Raw genomic sequence first — 19,301 nt, forward strand, 5'->3', positions numbered from 1 at the left:
AAGGGGGAAGCAGGTATGGAGAACATGAGAAGGGGGGGAGCACGGTATGGAGAACATGAGAAGGGTGTGGGGAAGCACGGTATTTATCCAGGAACATTATAACAACACTGTTATTTTTAAGGGCACCATTTTGGGATGAGCTGCAGAAGACCGGACAAGAAGGAAGTCTGCAGAGACGAGCTGCGGCTGCAAGAAGTCATCATGGAGTCAGGTACTTAGATCTAAGGTGCATGTACATTGGTCAGTTGCAGCCTGTAATCGACCACTGAGCTGCTATATGTAGCCAATCAGCAGCTGTTTAATAACCTGTTTACATGATGTGGCCTCACTTTCATGTGCACAGAACGATTGTTAACATGATCGTCCTGTGCACATAAAAAAGCATCGTTCTGAGCAGCACATGTGTACACAGGAGAATGAGTTGCTGAGAACGATGATATATAAAAGGAGTCTTTCACACCCAAAATGCCAATTCTGCATACACATTTATATAGGGGACATAGCCCAAGCATATACAGTTTTAACTTAACATGTTATTTTTTATATGCAAATGAGGGCTCTTCTGTGCCCCCTTGGCGTGGCCTATGCCTTGTTGCATTGTTACACCCTCCTATTTGCATATTAAAGCCATTCCCTTGTTATAATTGACAGAGGTCCTTTGGTGAAAGTCAGTGCTGTCTAAAATAACTTTGCATTTTTGTGCTTGTGCCCTGACACTAGAGGAGCACAGTAGCCCTCCAAGTGTCAGTGTGAACGTGCACACAATGAGACTGCAGGAGCGTTCTAATGCTTGGTTGCTGCCTGATTTAGGCTGCAGACTCATTGAGGAGGAAGAACATTGTGATGTGCTGTCTGCTTACTTCAACGCCTTGTCCTCTCCTCACTGGAGCCGCTCGCTCACTACTTCCAGGTGCACCAAGTGGCAGCTGCAGACAGACAGAATCCAGATGTCAGAAAGCAGCCACATAGTGTGCACACCCTCACTGACATTTAAAGCGTGCTGCTGTGCTCCTCCAGTGTGGGTGCGCAAGCGCAGACTGGTGAACTGATGTTAGACTGTGCTCGTTCTAACCAACGCATCACTATCAAGACAAGAGACAAGCTTTAAAGGGAGCATATCTCCAGGTTTTCCTCATATAATGTATGGCCAGCACCTAGAAGCCCTCTGATATAGCATATTGCTATGCTGTCTGTATGTCCCCTATACCCTATGCAAGGCACAAAAAATAGCTTTTATTATACCCACAGACGGCGCAGTCCGATCTGATTGGCGTATCTCAATTTGATCCAACGCCTCCTCTCTTCTTACGAGCGATGTCCTCCTTCTTTGCTTTGTGTGGCTTACGCATTCTATGTCATCATCATGGTGTCCTCCATTGCACTCCTGCACCGGCGCACTTCTCTCTTACCTGCCGAGGGCAGAGCAAAGTTCCGTAGTGCGCATCCGCCAGCTTTGGTGCCGTTCCAATGATATTTATAAGGATGACTGCATGAAGAGAACATGCAAATTTCCACAGTCATTGATGATATGAGGCTGCATGTCAGGTAAAGGCACTGGGGAGATGGCTGTCATTACATCTTCAATAAATGCCCAAGTTTACATTGATATTTTGGAGAGTTTTCTTATCCCATAAATTGAAAGGATGTTTTGGGATGATGACATCATTTTTCAAGATGATAATGCATCCTGCCATAGAGCAAAAACTGTGAAAACATTCCTTGAAAGAAGACACATAAGGTCAATGTCATGGCCTGCAAATAGCCTGGATCTCAATCCAATTGAAAATCTTTGGTGGAAGTTGAAGAAAATGGTCCATGACAAGGTTCCAACCTGCAAAGCTGATCTGGCAACAGCAATCAGTGAAAGTTGGAGCCAAATTGATGAAGAGTATACTGTTTGTCACTCATTAAGTACATCCCTCAGAGACTGCAAGCTGTTATTAAAGCCAGAGGTAGTGCAACAAAATACTAGTGATGTATTGGAGTGTTCTTTTGTGTGTTTGTTTTTCATGATTCCATAATTTTTTCCTCAAAATAGAGTGATTCCATAATTTTTTCCCTCTGCTTGATCTGAAAAAAATTACCCTTACTGAGTACCACATTTTTTATCTTGATTTCTTTTAGTGTTTCTTAAAGCCCTAAAGTTGCCATTTGAAAAGACTTTAGTTTTGTGCCATGTCTGTGATCTGCTTTTTTTCAAGAACATTAAACAACTGAATGAACATCCTGCGAGCCTGGTGATTCCATAATTTTTGCCAGGGGTTGTAGGTGCAGGCTGTACTTTATATGGGGAAAACCTGGTGACAGGTTGCCTTTAATTTTTCAAATGTTAGGTCATACGGTGCACCAAGGCTTAGTTGTGCATTTGCATATTATATGTCGTTTTTTCAGCAAACATTACACTAAACTGTATATCCTACAAAAGACAAAAAATATATCTCATACCCTACCATCATTATATATAAATGTAAAGCAAAGTTGCATATTAAATGTAGGGTACTTAGTGAACTATTTTTGATCAAAAAAAGTATACAAGCCGTCCCACCAGCGACAAGGTGACCCTAAATTGGGACGGTACCTACACTGTCTATATTAAAAACCTTACTGTATATCAAAGTTGAAGTAATGCATATAAAAGGGTAGACAAATGGGACCGGGTCCCAACTTCAGACCACCTAGGCCCGTGGTAAGCTACATATATACTAATCAGCTCAACAAAGGGGATGCCACACCCTTAATTTGCACAGAATGCAAACAAGACAAAAAAACAAGCAATGTGAACTGAGGTCTAAGATGGTACACATGCAAGAAATAGGAGCATGTTCACACTAGCAAAAAGAAGCAAAACCTACAAAAGACAAAAGATATATCTCATACCCTACCATCATTATATATAAATGTAAAGCAAAGTTGCATATTAAATATAGGGTACTTAGTGAACTATTTTTGATCAAAAAAAGTATACAAGCCGTCCCACCAGCGACAAGGTGACCCAAAATTGGGACGGTACCTACACTGTCTATATTAAAAACCTTACTGTATATCAAAGTTGAAGTAATGCATATAAAAGGGTAGACAAATAGGACCGGGTCCCAACTTCAGACCACCTAGGCTGATATACTAATCAGCTCAACAAAGGGGATGCCACAGTTACAGTTACCAAACTGTATATGCCTGGTATTATTTTAGTAGGGGCTATGTCCCTTATGTAAATCTTCATGCAGTATAATTGTCCTTTTGGGGTGACACACTCCCTTTCAGTAAGCTTAAAATTAATTTCGCCCAACGTTTGAAAGTTTTGTTTGTGCATCGGGTGATTGACAGCCTGTTTAGATAGATCGATACTCAGTTTCCCATTATCGGCTTTAGTGTTAAAGGGATTGTCTGGTCTAAAATTACAAATCTGCAGTCACTCTATTTAACTGCAGACTTGTGAATCCTCATATCACGCACTGCTTGCTGTAAGGATTCTCCTGTGCCAGCGTTGAAAACGGCAGTCGCAGTTGTGACTGCATTAAGCGATTTGCATACTTCTGGCCACAATGCAACTATGCAAGTGAATTGAGTGAGGTTGCGCCCATCTAGTCGGATTGTGGCTGGGAGTATGCATATCACATGCTTGCTGTCAATGACCACCGTTCCTGGCGCTGACACCGGAAAATTTTCACAGCAAGCAGTGTGTGCACTAGGAGGATTCACAACTCTGCAGTCACAGAGTGAATGCACTGTGGAGGGCATCATACTTTGTAGGGGCCATGAAAGTGGTATCATTATGTGTTGGAACACTAGTGGGCATACCTCCCAACTTTTGAAGCAGAGAAAGAGGGATAGATCATGAAGCGCGTGCACATTTTGGCCACGCCCCTGGCCACACCCCAATCCACGCCCATTTGCCATTACTTTCTCCCCTGGCAGGAGTTGTCAGAGGGGCATTGGTGATGAGGGGCATTCAGCAGATGGCCCTCATCCCCATTTCTGGTATGCATGGCCCTCTCATCCCCATTCCTGGTATGCATGGCCCCCTCATCCCCATAACTGTTGTGCATGGCCTCCTCATTCCCAATCCTGGTATGCATGGCCCCCTCATCCCCAATCCTTGTGTGCATGGCCCCCTCAGACCCAATCCTGGTATGCATGATCCCCTCAGACACAATCCTGATATGCATGGCCCCCTCAGACCCAATCCTGGTATGCATGGCCCACTCAGACCAAATCCTGGTATGCATTGCCCCCTCAAACCCAATCCTGGTATGCATGGCCCCCTGAGACCCAATCCTGGTATGCATGACCCCCTCAGACCCAATCCTGGTATGCATGGCCCCCTCAGACCCAATCCTGGTATGCATAGCCCCCTCAGACCCAATCCCGGTATGCATGGCCCCCTCATCCCCAATTCTGATATGCATGGCCCCCTCATCCCCAATCCTGATATGCACGGCCCCCATATCCTGGTATACACGGCCCCCCATCACTGCGCACATGAAAAAATAAACACATGCATGTTGCGTTTAGAGAGCCCCTGATGCGCCTAAACAATGGAAAGCCCCCACAAGTGACCCCATTTTGGAAACTAGCCCCTTCAAGGATTTTATCAAGAGGTATATTGAACATTTTGAACCCAGAGGTACAACACAGAATTTGATAACATTAAGTCATCATATTGTAAAAAAATACTTATTTCTGTATATTTTTCTATCGAGGACTTCTTATCAGATGCGATCGATCAAATACTATATATATATCATGATATTCTTATAAAAAAAAGTGTCAATTTATTCTTGGATTGTCTATTAAAAAAAATAATTGCAGTAGTTACATAAAATAGTTAAATAGTTACAAAGTGATTGTTCATTTGTCCATAATTAGCTTAATAGTTGAGATTCATCCATCTTTTCTTGGGATCCTGAATGGTAGTCTGTCTGTGTCCAGCACGTGTGTGTCAGGATGACACCATGTGTCCGGGTAAAGCACTTGTCTCCTTGGGCCTACATCGGCAGCTGTTTCCTTCACATATAGATTTTCGTCCAGTGTCCTGTGAAATGGCAAGAGCGAGCCCCCTGTCTCTAACATGGGGTTATATAGCCCCCCCCACCATAGCACCTGTTCTTCTGCATATGGCACTGAAATAAAAATACACAAATAGCGCATGTCATATAGAAACCCTAGCACGATGGCTGATGCAATCTTATGCAATATATGGTTCAGAATTCAGAATAAAATGAATATCCATAATTAATATTTAACAATTCCCCCTTTTGAGGATGACAGACATCAACTGAAATCCTCAAAGTAGATAGGTTCATCATTAGGATAACATGATCATTTTTCTTATTCTTCTTCCTTGGCAATATCATTTAATGTTCATAATAATATTAATAATAATAATAATAATAGTAATAATATCAATATCGGATTATTGTTATATGTATTCAATAGCATAATGATGTAAATTCATGTTATGGTAAGCCGTGACTAATATTAATTTAACATGTATAATTATACTTCCCTAAATCTAAATCAAAGCAATCACGGGTCCAATCGTCATCATCTGATGTCATCTGGTCTTCGTCTCGTCTTCTTCTTGGTTCTTTTAAAACACAGTCTTTAAATGAAAATTCCTTTGAAATAAATTATAGCGTGTAGATATTGTACAGTCCATAATTGTATTCATTATTGTTCAGTCCATAAACGGTACTCTTTATAAGAAAGATCATGTGTGTCAATTGATAAGAAAACAAAGTCCATGGATGAAATGTAGCTTTAATATCTGTGCAGTGTCACCTGGACTTACGTTGGATTGTCTTTGAATAATTCTGGAAACCTCTGTGTCTTTCGCACTGGTCTCGTGTCACTTTTGGAACAGATGTGGCGTCTTTGGTCAACAAAGCAATGGTTAACTTGACACTTCCCTGCTTTATATAGCACCATAACCAGTACTTATTCCTTAATGTACAGGACACATACAGTATGTCAGGTATTACCTGTTCACCAGCTTTCATTGAAGCATTGCAGGTGATAAGAAACCACTGGAACATGATGAAACTTGAACACAACACAGTTCATTTAGGATCATCGTCCTCTGCAATCGTGGTTATCAGTGGTGTGAATGTATTGCATTTGACACAGTCTATTATAACACTCAGCATTCACAACATCTGAGACTTCCGGATATTGGTTTCTTCTTCTTGTAACTTTTGAGAATCTCTTTGATTTATAAATATGAAAAGTCTTTATTAAGATAGAATTCATAATTGCGATGTCTTGATTGAAGTCTTCATTCCCTAATCTGATACTAAATCTGTCAATTTTCCTAACTTATAATATCACAGCGTACCATAGCAATCAATAATATCCATCTAGTTATTATAAAAATATTAAAATAAATTATGTTTGGAATAATAAAACAATAATAGATAAGTAATTCATTATTAATCAAGTTATTCATGTGATAGAATATTTTTATGTCATAGGTGTAATTACCTTTTCCAACCCATAAATGTCAGTGTGTTTGTCAGTGTGTTTTGAAACAACAAGTGTTTATATCTTTATTAAACCAATAATATCAAAGAATGTATACTCATGAACCAAAATGAATAAATATATGAATGAATGAATGCAAGAATGACTTGTTGTGTTTACTCAGAAAATTGAAACATTTTTCTTCTTATATTGGAACCATATCATTATATTTAATGAAGCAATATTCTTGTACTAGACATTACTTTATTAAATATTAATGTGTTTTCTCAATTGAGATATTGAACTGAAATAAAACAAAAAAATGAGAATTAAAAATGAAAAATGGAAAAATAAGAAGAAAGTAAGAATAACATTTAAAAATGAAGAATAAAATGAAGACTAAAAATAAGAATAATAATAAAAATAAGGCCTTTATATGTTAATGACAAATGCAGAATAATTATATTCGCCATAAAAATATCCTTATTTTTAGATTATCTGGATGATGTCATATTTGTCATAACCTTGTATTTCCAAAAATCATTAAATTATGCAACTTTACATGTAATACTCTTCTTAATTATACTATTGTACCTTATTAACCCCTTAACTACTGGTGCAGTATTAGTACGCATATTTGCGTACTGCCCGTTCAGTGAGGGCTGCTGCGCTGAACCCTCACTGAACCGAGCACATGTCAGCTGATTCTTACAGCTGACATGTGCCCGCAACAGCCCCGGGTGGAATCGCGATCCACCCGCGGCTGTTAACATGTTGAATGCCGCTGTCAATCTCCGACAGCGGCATTTAACACGCGCTTCCGGGTAGCGCGTCATAAGCCCCGCCCACCGGCGACCCCGTCACCAATGGGTGGGCATGACAACCCAGGGTCTGCAGCAGACGCCTGTGGTTGTTATGATCTTGTCGCTATGAGCACCACCTAGTGGTCAGCGCAAATAGCACAGGACCATTTCTGCTGCATGCAGGGGACCTGCTCGTCCCCTGTATGTAGCAGAGGCGATCGGACAGTTGCTGCTTCTAGTCTCCTATGGAGACTATAGAAGCATGCAAAAAGTCAAAAAAAAAGTTTTTAAAAAAATAAAAAAATATAAAAGTTTAAATCACCCCCCTTTCGCCCCATTCAAAATAAAATATAAAAAAAAAAACCCTACATGCACATATTTGGTATCGCCACGTTCAGAATCACCCGATCTATCAATATAAAAAAAGAATTAATCCGATCGGTAAACGGCATAACGAGAGAAAAATTCTAAACGCCAGAATTACGTTTTTTGGTCGCCGCAAAATTGCAATAACGGGCGATCAAAACATCGGATCTACCCCAAATGTTATCAATAAAAACTACAGCCCGGTGCGCAAAAAATAAGCCATCAACCAGCCCCAGATCACGAAAAATGGAGACGCTACGGGTCTTAGAAAATGGCGCTATTTTTTTTATTTTTTTTTTACCAAATTTTGGAATTTTTTTTCACCACTTAAATATAAAAGAACCTAAACATGTTTAGTGTCTATGAACTCGTAATGACCTGTAGAATAAGAAGGGCAGGTCAGTTTTAGCATTCAGTGAACGTGGTAAAAAAAATAAATAAAAAACAACTGTGGTATTGCACTTTTTTTGCAATTTTACTGCACTTGGAATTTTTTTCCCGTTTTCCCGTACAGGATATGGTAAAACTAGTAATGGCGTTGAAAAGTACAACTCGTCCCGCAAAAAATAAGCCCTCACATGGCCATATTGACCAAAAATAAAAAGGCTATGGCTCTGGGAACAAGGGGAGCAAAAACAAAAATGCAAAAACGGAAAATGCTCCGGGGCTTAAGGGGTTAATATTTCTTCTTTATTAAAATGTGTGAAAAATAAGTATTGATCAAAAGTGATTATGTAATCAGGATCAAAAACACATTTTCCCCCTTAATATCAAAAAATATTATTTTATAAAATTATTTATATATCAGAATCAAATTTAAAAAAATAATTATTCTTCTATAAATATTTTGCATACATTTCATATCAATGTGTAGCATACATTTGTCTGAAGAGGTGTGTACATATTTAGGTAACCATTAAAAAAAATATATCCTTGAATACTATAAAATTATCATGTGGAAAAATTATTCTAAATGTAAATTTGCTTTATAAACCATTTTGATGTGTGGTTGCCCTTATACACTATTAGCTAAATCAAGAAATAATAATTACTAAAGAAATATAGAAATATATATATATAAATGTATACATATATATATATATATATATATGTATAGTACAGACCAAAAGTTTGGACACACCTTCTCATTTAAAGATTTTTCGGTATTTTCATGACTATGAAAATTGTATATTCACACTGAAGGCATCAAAACTATGAATTAACACATGTTGAATTATATACTTACAAAAAAGTGTGAAACTAATGAAAATATGTCTTCAAAGTAGCCACCTTTTGCTTTGATGACTGCTTTGCACACTCTTGGCATTCTCTTGATGAGCTTCAAGAGGTAGTCACCGGAAATGGTCTTCCAACAATCTTGAAGGAGTTCCCAGAGATGCTTAGCACTTGTTGGCCCTTTTGCCTTCACTCTGCGGTCCAACTCACCCCAAACCATCTCGATTGGGTTCAGATCTGGTGACTGTGGAGGCCAGGTCATCTGGCGTAGCACCCCATCACTCTCCTTCTTGGTCAAATAGCCCTTACACAGCCTGGAGGTGTGTTTGGGGTCATTGTCCTGTTGAAAAAAAAACTAATGGTCCAACTAAACGCAAACCGGATGCAAGAGCATGCCGCTGCAAGATGCTGTGTTAGCCATGCTGGTTAAGTGTGGCTTCAATTTTGAATAAATCCCCAACAGTGTCACCAGCAAAGCACCCCCACACCATCACACCTCCTCCTCCATGCTTCACAGTGGGAACCAGGCATGTAGAGTCCATCCGTTCACCTTTTCTGCGCCGCAGAAACACACTGTGTTTGGAACCAAAGATCTCAAATTTGAACTCATCAGACTAAAGCACAGATTTCCACTGGTCTAATGTCCATTCCTTGTATTCTTTAGCCCAAACAAGTCTCTTCTGCTTGTTGCCTGTCCTTAGCAGTGGTTTCCTAACAGCTATTTTACCATGAAGGCCCACTGCACAAAGTCTCCGCTTAACAGTTGTTGTAGAGATGTGTCTGCTGCTAGAACTCTGTGTGGCATTGACCTGGTCTCTAATCTGAGATGCTGTTAACCTGCGAATTCTGAGGCTGGTGACTCGGATAAACTTATCCTCAGAAGCAGAGGTGACTCTTGGTCTTCCTTTCCTGGGGCGGTCCTCATGTGATCCAGTTTCTTTGTAGCGCTTGATGGTTTTTGCAACTGCACTTGGGGACACTTGCAAAGTTTACCCAATTTTTCGGACTGACAGATCTTCATTTCTTAAAGTAATTATGGCCACTCGTGTTTCTTAGCTGCTTTTTTCTTGCCATAATACAAATTCTAACAGTTTATTCAGTAGGACTATCAGCTGTGAATCCACCAGACTTCTGCACAACACAACTGATGGTCCCAACCCCATTTATAAGGCAAGAAATCCCACTTATTAAACCTGACGGGGCACACCTGTGAAGTGAAAATCATTTCCAGTGACCACCTCTTGAAGCTCATCAAGAAAATGCCAAGAGTGTGCAAAGCAGTCATCAAAGCAAAAGGTGGCTACTTTGAAGAACCTAGAATATAAGACATATTTTCAGTTGTTTCACACTTTTTTGTTAAGTATATAATTCCACATGTGTTAATTCATAGTTTTGATGCCTTCATTGGGAATGTACAATTTTCATAGTCATGAAAATACAGAAAAATCTTTAAATGAGAAGGTGTGTCCAAACTTTTGGTCTATACTGTGTGTATATATATATATATATATATATATATATAATGTAGATAATACTTAATTATGTATCATAATATTCTCAGAATTAAATGTATTTTTTACCTTCACATAAAGAAATTTTTTTTTTCAAACATACATAAGGCCTCTGTCACACAAATCACACTCAGTAGATGAAGTAAATGAGCAGCTGCTATTTCACTCTGACATTCACAGATTCGTTCAACTTAAACATTCCACATATAAAGTTATAGATATATATCTATTTAACCAAAAATGTTGTATCCTAATTATCAATGCGCATTGTAAACTATTAAATTTAATATCTTAATGTCTTTGAATATTCCCTAAACACATAGAATATACGATTTTTCTGAAATTTAGGACGCTTGAAAAAAAAAATGCTCTTGACTTGCAAAATTAGTAATGTCTTAGATTCTTTTTTTACTGGCTACCAGGTTTAAATTACACCAACTAAAGATAGGATGAGATGAATGAAAATCCATATTATTTGCTCAAAGTTCAAAGGCCGCAGCTGTCACACGTCATGCAGTAAAGTTACTTTAGTTATAAAGCACAAATGAAATAATTAATAAGTGTTACACATAATTTAGTTCAATTAGTTATATTGTTATTATTTTAAAATGTTATACTCATAAAATTATGCATTTTTTTTCAACTTCCTGTGTGAATAAAGAAATAAATCCATTTTAGAATTGTTTGATCAAATCCTGCTTTGGAATGATAACCCTAAGGAAACGTAAAAGATAAGATTAAATATCAAATTCAAACAGAAAGAGAATTATTTAAATATCTTATACATATATTGGTTCTAATGTAATTCTAAATATTGCTACTTTAATTTATATATGAGGTTCTAATTTATTAATTAATATTTTAATTATTACTATAAATATACAGTACAGACCAAAAGTTTGGACACACCTTCTCATTTAAAGATTTGTCTATATTTTCATGAATTTGAAAATTGTACATTCACACTGAAGGCATCAAAACTATGAATTAACACATGTGGAATTATATATTTAACAAAAAAGTGTGAAACAACTGTGTCTGCTGCTAGATCTCTGTGTGGCACTGACCTGGTCTCTAATCTGAGCTGCTGCTAACCTGAGATTTCTGAGGCTGGTGACTCGGATAAACTTATCCTCAGAAGCAGAGGTGACTATTGGTCTTCCTTTCCTGGGGCGGTCCTCATGTGAGACAGTTTCTTTGTAGTGCTTGATGGTTTTTGCAACTGCACTTGGGGACACATTCAAAGTTTTCCCAATTTTTCGCACTGACTGACCTTCATTTCTTAAATTAAGGATAGCCACTCGTTTTTCTTTACTTAGCTGCTTTTTTCTTGCCATAATACAAATTCTAACAGTCTATTCAGTAGGACTATCAGCTGTGTATCCACCTGACTTCGGCACAACACAACTGATGGTCCCAACCCCATTTATAAGGCAAGAAATCCCACTTATTAAACCTGACAGGGCACACCTGTGAAGTGAAAACCATTTCCGGTGACTACCACTTGAAGCTCATCAAGAGAATGCCAAGAGTGTGCAAAGCAGTCATCAAAGCAAAAGGTGGCTACTTTGAAGAACCTAGAATATAAGACATATTTTCAGTTGTTTCACACTTTTTTGTTAAGTATATAATTCCACATGTGTTAATTCATAGTTTTGATGCCTTCAGTGTGAATGTACAATTTTCAAAGTCATGAAAATACAGAAAAATCTTTAAATGAGAAGGTGTGTCCAAACTTTTGGTCTGTACTGTATATAAATACAATTATACACAATCTCTACTGTATACAAGTGTATACATACATACACTTATATGAAAATGTTTGGGCACCCCTATTAATCTTAAGCTTAATGTTTTATAAAAATTGGTGTTTTTGCAACAGCTATTTCAGCTTGATCTATGTAATAACTGTTGGACACAGTAATGTTTCTGCCTTGAAATGAGGTTTATTGTACTAACAGAAAATGTGCAATCTGCATTCAAACAAAATTTGACAGGTGCATAAGTATGGGCACCTCACCAGAAAAGTGACATTAATATTTAGTAGATCCTCCTTTTGCAAAAATAACTCTAGACGCTTCCTGTAGCTTTTAATGAGTTCCTGGATCCTGGATGAAGGTATTTTTGACCATTCCTCTTTGCAAAACAATTCCAGTTCAGTTAAGTTTGATGGTCGCCGAGCATGGACAGCCCTCTTCAAATGATCCCACAGATGTTCAATGATATTCAGGTCTGGGGACTGGGATGGCCATTCCAGAACATTGTAATTGTTGCTCTGCATGAATGCCTGAGTAGATTTGGAGCGGTGTTTTGGATCATTGTCTTGCTGAAAGATCCATCCTCTGCGTAACTTCAACTTTGTCACTGATTCTTGAACATTATTGTCAAGAATCTGCTGATACTGAGTGGAATCCATGCGTCCCTCAACTTTAACAAGATTCCCGGTGCCGGCATTGGCCACACAGCCCCAAAGCATGATGGAACCTCCACCAAATTTTACTGTGGGTAGCAAGTGCTTTTCTTGGAATGCTGTGTTTTTTTGCCGCCATGCATAACGCCTTTTTGTATGACCAAACAACTCAATCTTGGTTTCATCAGTCCACAGGACCTTCTTCCAAAAAGAAATTGGCTTCCCCAAATGTGCTTTTCATACCTCAGCCGACTCTGTTTGTGGCGTGATTGCAGAAACGGCTTCTTTCGCATCACTCTCCCATACAGCTTCTCCTTGTGCAAAGTGCGTTGTATAGTTCACCGATGCACAGTGACACCATCTGCAGCAAGTTGATGCTGCAGCTCTCTGGAGGTGGTCTGAGGATTGTCCTTGACTGATCTCACCATTCTTCTTCTCTGCCTTTCTGATGTTTTTCTTGGCCTGCCACTTCTGGCATTAACAAGAACTGTCCCTGTGTTCTTCCATTTCCTTACTATGTTCCTCACAGTGGAAACTGACAGGTTAAATCTCTGAGACAGCTTTTTGTATCCTTCCCCTGAACAACTATGTTGAATAATCTTTGTTTTCAGATCATTTGACAGTTGTTTTGAGGAGCCCATGATGCCACTCTTCAGAGGAGATTCAAACAGGAGAACAACTTGCAAGTGACCACTTTAAGTAGCTTTTCTCATGATTGCATACACCTGGCTATGAAGTTCAAAGCTCAATGAGGTTACAAAACCAAAAAAAAGTGCTTTAGTAAGTCAGTAAAAAGTAGATAGGAGTATTTAAAACAAGAAAATGATAAGGGTGCCCAAACTTATGCACCTGACAAATTTTGTTTGAATGCAGATTGCACATTTTCTGTTAGTACAATAAACCTCATTTCAAGGCAGAAACATTACTGTGTCCAACAGTTATTACATATATCAAACTGAAATAGCTGCTGCAAAAACACCAATTTTTATAAAACATTAAGCTTAAGATTAATAGGGGTGCCCAAACTTTTTCATATAACTGTATATAACTCTACAAAAACTATATAACTTCACAATTTTACTGTATAAAATAATAAATAACTAATGATACACCTTTATACAACATATAATTACAGTTTTGTCCTTAGCCACTCCCTAAAGCAAATCTTATGTCTCTGTCAAAAATCTCCAGAAAAGCTCTATTTAGAAAAAACATTTTTCTATCCTTCAAAAACTCAGATAACTGCCTGTTCTTCAGTCTACATTCCATGATGTCACTGTGAGCTTGTCTCACCTGTCTCTGCCTGTCATTTTGTTTTTTAGAGAGAAGTCACAGTTTTGAATTTTTAACTCTTTCTGTGAAGAAATTGACTTTTGAATCATCTGATATGGCTTATAACATATATGAAATCTTCTGCGTATTTCATAGATTCCATTTCGAGGATGACTCATTGGCTTTTGATATAATTTTACCTTTTCTGTTTGTACAAATTTATCTGGATTAGCTTTTCTTTTCACGATTCTCATGTTTTCTAACAAAATCAAGCAACTGCGCACATTTAAATAAAGAAATATTTTGTGACGCAATAACTCGAGATACCAGATTTAAGAATTTTAATTTTTGTACAAAAGTTGTTATCATTTGTTGTAATTTTCCATTTTTGATGAGAGCTTTGTACAACCGTTCAAATATGGACATGAATTTATATGTGCATTCTTTCCTACCAATCCTTAATTTTTGCAGATCATCTATGACGGGGAAATCCTTTGTGACACAATAAATTAAATATTTTAATCTGTCCGAATCATTTTTCCATTCATTAGGAGAGTCATTTTCACACGGCATTAAAATTAAACGTTTGGCAAATGTCACAGGAATCCACATTTTAAATAATTGATTCTTCTCCTCATTGGATAAATCAAACTTATCAGCAAAGCTGTCAAATATCTCTGAATTTCTACAGACATGGATTTTGACATCATATTTTGGCATGATTTTGTATAATTTTAGCAAATTTTTCCTCACTTTAATTTGAAGTTGGGCCTCGGTAGCTACTGGATTCTCTGCTATTTTTAGTGGTCTTTGTACGTCAGCTCCTCCTACGTCACTCATGTCTCCTCCCAAATCACCTAATATGTTAGTTTCTCGTATCTCGTTATGTCTCCTTCCATGTCAGGTTTTTGTATGTCCGTCTCTTCGTCAGACACAAGGTCACCTTCAGTTACAGACACGTGTCTTGCATTTTGCTCAATTTCCACATTACAGTCAGAATCTGTATCACCATTTGACACTATTATTACACAATTGTCCTGCTTAGACTTCTCTAACCCAAGACTATGAAATGCATCAACCAACTGTAGAATATTTCTCAATTTTTCTTTGTCTCTATGAAAAGATACCAACTTAGAATCTAACTGTAAATTCTCCAATTCACATTCTCTATATAAACTAAGCCACAAAACATCTAAGTCAGTTTCGTCAGTATCCTTAAATTTCAATTTACTTTGCTTAGCAAAAGAAGAAATTATATCCATATTTTGCTTACCTTCAAATTTCTTAGCTTTTGGTGATCAGCACGTATTATCTTCAGCTTGCCTGATCTTTGTAATACCTCTGGTGCCTGTCAATCCATCTGGAGAATATATCAGTCCTCAATCTGTAGGTTCTTTCTGATTCTTGTGACAAAGTTAGTGGATTTCCTGACACTTGAACAACAGCTGTTCAGCTCGTCTTCTCTCTTCTCTCCCCCCTTTGTTCAAGAAGGAAATTCACTTGAAAACACAAAAAATCAGGACTGGCTGAGACTCGCTAATGTAAAAAAATACTTATTTCTGTATATTTTTCCATCGAGGACTTCTTATCAGATGCGATCGATCAAAGACTATATATATCACGATATTCTTATAAAAAAATGTATCGATTTATTCTTGGATTGTTCATTAAAAAGAATAATTGCAGTAGTTACATAAAATAGTTAAATAGTTACAAAGTGATTGTCCATTTGTCCATAATTAGCTTAATAGTTGAGATTCACCCATCTTTTCTTGGGATCCTGAATGGTAGATTGCGTCTGTCTGTCTGTGTCCAGCACGTGTGTGTCAGGATGACACCATGTGTCCGGGTAAAGCACGTGTCTCCTTGGGCCTACATCGGCAGCTGTTTTCTTCACATATAGATTTTCGTCCAGTGTCCTGTGAAATGGCAATAACGAGCCCCCTGTCTCTAACATGGGGTTATATAGCCCCCCCATAGCACCTGTTCTTCTGCATATGGAACTGAATTAAAAATACACAAATAGCGCATGTCATCGAGAAACCCTAGCATGATGGCTGATGCAAGCTTATGCAATATACTAGATGGTGGCCCGATTCTAACGCATCGGGTATTCTAGAATATGTATGCGGCCGACCGGCCGTGACCGATCAGCAGAGCGGTGTTTAAATTTGGCGCCAATATCACTGATTGGTCACGGCCGGCTGCCGCGACCAATCAGCGAACCGTGTTAGTGAGGACTGGTGAGCAACGCTGCCTTTGCGGGTACTTCCGCTGTGAGCAGCCGGGAGATGACCGGCTAGCGCCAGTCATCTCCTGGCTGCATCGCCGCTGACCTCCATGTGGCTACCGTCGGGAGATCAGCGGCTAGGGCCACTGATCTCCCGACGGCAAGTGTGAAGGGAGGACCGGGAAGCAGCGCCGCCTAGGCCGCCGGTCGGGATACTTCTGCTGCGAGCAGCCGGGAGATCTCCCGGTCATCTCCCGGCTGCATCGCCACTGACCTCCGTGCGGCAGATGAGCCGCTAACGGCCGCCATCTTGTTCTCAAATCCCGCGTCGCTGATTGGCCGCGGCCGGACCAATCAGCGACGCGGGATTTCCTGGACGGACTGACAGATGGGATAAGCCGATTATATAGTAGATGGTACAGAATTCAGAATAAAATTAATATCCGTAATTAATATTTAACACATGTTGAATAAGTTGTCATTAGTCTTGAGCGCAAGTGCTCGCTACTTGAGTTTGCATCGGGTACTCAGGTATGCACCATGCATCGCGGGTGCTAAAGTGACATACTTGAGTCCCCGCCCGCATGTTTCAAGGTTATTAGGCACCCAAACAAAAAACAATATACAGGGATCACTCGTGCATGGCAGGCAATTCCCGCGAGGTTTTTTTGGCTGTATAGCAGCTGCAAAACATATGGGGAGGAGACTCGAGCATGTCACTCCAGCACCCGCGATACTCGTTGCATACCTGAGCACCCGATGCAAACTCAAGTAGCGAGCACTTGCGCTGACTAGTCATATCGTCGTCATTTTTTTTCTTCACTTTTGAAAAAATCCCAATCCTAACCCTAGCACAACCCTAACACAACCCTAGAGTTTATTTTTTACGCTGTTCCTCAAGTGATTAGACCGCTTTATTCTTCAGGCCGGTGTGATTACAGAGATACCAGATTCATATCAGGTTTTTCTGATTGACAGCTGTCACACACTAAAAGACGCTTTTTTATGCAAAGGCTAGTTTTTGCATCTCCATATTTTGAGAGCTATAATTTTTCCGTATTTCGGCCGACATAGTCATGTGACGGCTTGTTTTTTTGCGGGACAAGTTGACATTTTTATTGGTACCATTTTTGGGCATGTGACTTTTTTTATCGCTTTCTATTCCGATTTTTGGGAGGGAGAATAAACAAAAAAAACAACAATTCTAGATTTTTTTTTTTTTTACACCGTTCTGCGTGTGGTAAAATTGATAAGGCAGCGTAATTCTTCGGGTCAGTATAATTACAGTGGTACTACATTTATTTATTTATTTATTTTTTTATGTTTTGTCGCTTTTACACTATAAAAACTATTTTATAGAAAAAATATTTTTTTGTATAGCTTTATTCTGAGAGCTATAACTTTTTTATTTTTCGGCCGATGAAGCTGTATGGCAGCTTGTTTTTTGCGGAACAAGATGACGTTTTCAGCAGTACCATTTTTATTTGCATTTGTCTTTTTGATCGCGTTTTATTGCATTTTTTGTTTGGCGGTATGATGATAAAGCATGTTTTATTGGCTTACTTTTTTTTTTTTTTTACCGTGTTCACTAAAGGGGTTAACTAGTGGGACAGTTTTATAGAACAGATCGTTCCGGATGTGGCGATACCATATATGGGTACTTTTATTGTTTTTTTTGGTTTTTTTTCCACAATAATATTTATTTATGGGTACAATATATTTTTATTTTTTTGGATTATTTTTTTCATTTTTTTTTAAATATTTTTACAATTTTTTTTTTCACATTCTGATTCTTTTTTTACTTTTACACCTTGTCCCACTATGTAACTTTCAGATTTTATTTTCAGATCGCCTGTATAGCATAGAGAGCAGCAGCAGCTCCCTGTGCTATACTTGCTGTCACTGCTGCAGAGGTAGAATATACTTTGGTCATGCACTGCGCATGACCAAAGTATCTTCCTGCTGTCTGGTGACCCGGATGTTGTCATGACGACATCGGGTCGTCATGGAAACATCCGGGAACCGTGGCAAACAGCGCTGGACGCCAGCAGGAGAGGTGAGTATCGGCGATCACCTCCCCTTGCCCCCGCAATGCTGCGATCGACTTCGATCACAGCATTAAGGGCCACTCCCTGCACATGGTACCGGGTGTCAGCTGTGACAATCAGCTGACACCTGGCGGCGATCACCTTGCACCGCTTGTGTGCGGGTGCGATCGCCATATGAGCTAATAGTACGTCATTGGTCCAATCGGCCCAGGTCACCACGACGTACTATTAGGTTAAACGTCAGAAAGGGGTTAAAAAGGTAAATAGAAACACAAAGAACATAGGATATAGTTTCAGGGATAGAGTAGGGTGAGGCAGACTATCAATGTGTCCTCCAAGGTTGGACTAAAGAAAACTCAGCTATATATTTAATTGTATCATCTATATCTATTGTTGTGGCACTATATGCACTGCTATGTGTGCTGAGCTTATGGTTTTAAAATGAAAGGTTTAATGTCCTGTCCATTTATATATTAGTAAAAACGTGGATATCTCTGCAATAACTCATCGAATCACAGATATGAAGGTATCAATTTGTTAATTTTTTCATGAACTGTATGCCTATATAGATGATTTAGGAAGGTTGAACTTACAGACAGATTCCCCTTAAGGGATTCACCTTGATGTTGAGTGATTGATTTGCTAATATTCATTAATTTATAAGATGCTCAATATAGAGAATAAACAATAGATCTGAACCTGTATCTACTGTTCTGTACAAAATATTTTTTCTTACTAAAAAGTGAATGTATAAACTATTCCTATGTTCAACTTGTAATCTGTGCTATTATCAGTGTGTCAGTGACAAACGAGAGCTACAGCATTTAATTCTGTCCTGTTCTTCCGCTGCCCGGGGCCGTAGATTAATAGAATGTGTTCAGCAGTAGTTAATACCTGTGTCCCATAGGGCAGATTGTCTGCAGCCTCTGCACAGCTCTCGTGTAATGTACACAGATCCCTGTATAC

Source organism: Phyllobates terribilis, unplaced genomic scaffold, assembly GCF_046119375.1.
Source record: "Phyllobates terribilis strain yellow unplaced genomic scaffold, ASM4611937v1 Scaffold_5__5_contigs__length_657084704, whole genome shotgun sequence".
NCBI classification, from domain to species: Eukaryota; Metazoa; Chordata; class Amphibia; order Anura; family Dendrobatidae; genus Phyllobates; species Phyllobates terribilis.